Genomic DNA, 2096 nt, shown 5'->3' with positions numbered 1-2096 from the left:
ACAAAAATACACACCAACCTAATAATTTACATTGATACCAAAAAAAGATAAAAGTTTACATATTCTAACCAAACCACTAAATAAGAGACACATAACACACATAAAGCAAAAAAAGGTCAAAAACGTGTCATAACTGGACAAAAACGCGTCTGACATGCGTCAGAATCGCGTCTGACACGCGCGTCAGTAACGCGTCAGCGCGTGTCAGCGTTTTTCAGCATGTCAAAATAATTTAAACATGTATCAGTTATGTATCAGCTATGTATCTGAAATGTGCAACCGATTCATTTTCTCAAATTTTTTAAAATAAAAATAAATATATGTATATATATACACACATATTATTTTATATACTATTTATACGTATATATGTAAAATATGTTAAATTTAAAGATATATGTATCACAGACTTTAAAAATAAATAAATTACGTTACAAAAGGTATATATATTATATATTATGTTTTAAAAATATATGTATCTATCATATATAAATTGCTTCTAATATGTATTCGGTATATGTATTTAAAAAACGTGTCTTCCTATTAAATATTTGATGTTTGCTCCGTTCTTTTATTTTTCCATGTTGCACGAGGTTTTGCTTTTAGCTCAATTTATTGTTTATATTTACAATGTATTTATGATGTATCGATCATGTATTTACAGTGTATTACAAGATATAGATGATGTATCGGTAATGTATTAAAATTTTATTATTAATTTTTCTCCTCTATATGTATGATGTATCGATGGTGTATTTATGATGTATCGATAATGTATTATGACGTATCGATAATGTATGGTCATTTTAAAATTTATTTTGTTAAAATAATCCAAAAATTTTAAACATGTAGCATCTATGTATCTGCTATGTATCAGAAATATATCATCTATATATCACTAATACACACATATATCGATCATTTTGAAATTTATTTTGTTGAAAATTATCATTCTGAGTTGGAGATGGATTCTAAAAATTGTAATCAATGATATATCTATGAAATTCAGTTTAGATACGTCTCAAAAACAATTTAGATATGTCTCAAAATTTCAGTAGCCGACATAAAATTTATTAAAAATTCAAAATATAGAAATAAATTTACAATTTTTATTTTGCAGAAAATCATATTTTAAAAATTGTTCAATTACATCTCGAAAACATATCACATACATCTCAGATACATTTTTAATACATCTCTGAAACAGTTAAAGATAAATTTCAAAAAATCTAGATACAGAAATAAGCAGTCTCACTCATCGGTTAATCGATTATCATCATAGTAATATAAATCACTCAGAAAGCATTTTCTTAATCTCCTTTTTTTTGAACCACTAATATCTATGACGTATCGGAAATGTATCGATAACGTATCGGCGAATTGAAACCCATATCGTCTATCATCATCTTTTATCATCACAAAAATTAATCATCAGCTCTAAAATAATTAATCCTGCAACAAGCCCTCATTATTAACTCAAAATCAAGAAAATGTCTCTAATTTTTACACCGTTGAATCAATTCTTTTCCAAATTCCAATTACACTCAAAAGTCTCACATAAGCAATTGTTAAAATTAGACATTTCAACACAGTGACATCAAACAAAATCCCAAAGTCTCCAACTTCAAATCATATGTGCCATAGAGATGCTTGAAAACCCATCTAAATAATGAAAGGCAAGAACAAAATAATTAACAGATTACCAGGAAAAAAAAACAAATCTATTTCCTTGTTCTATTTGAGCCATCAATCCTTTCTCATCTCTCACCATGGTCAAGATCCAATCACTCTAACCCAATCTCTCAAGCCATCTACACACCCCAAAACACATCGTTTAACCACGTTCTAAATGTCTACATCAAAAACCTTAGATCTACAACTCCATCAACACCAAGACCAGTTGCTATCATAACTACCAACGATGAATCTCATCACCTACCTATCTCTCGACCCACCACCGCCGCTATCTCGACCATCGCACGTCGGTACAAAGAGAAGAAAGGATAAGATAACAGACCGTTACTGAATTGGCCATCAAGGTGGAGCCAGTACCGGCGACAAGAAAGGATGAGCGGCGAGGCCAAGCAATGAGTGAA

The sequence above is a fragment of the Mercurialis annua genome, linkage group LG2 (genome assembly GCF_937616625.2).
Source record: "Mercurialis annua linkage group LG2, ddMerAnnu1.2, whole genome shotgun sequence".
NCBI classification, from domain to species: Eukaryota; Viridiplantae; Streptophyta; class Magnoliopsida; order Malpighiales; family Euphorbiaceae; genus Mercurialis; species Mercurialis annua.
Note: the sequence above shows the minus strand (reverse complement) of the source record.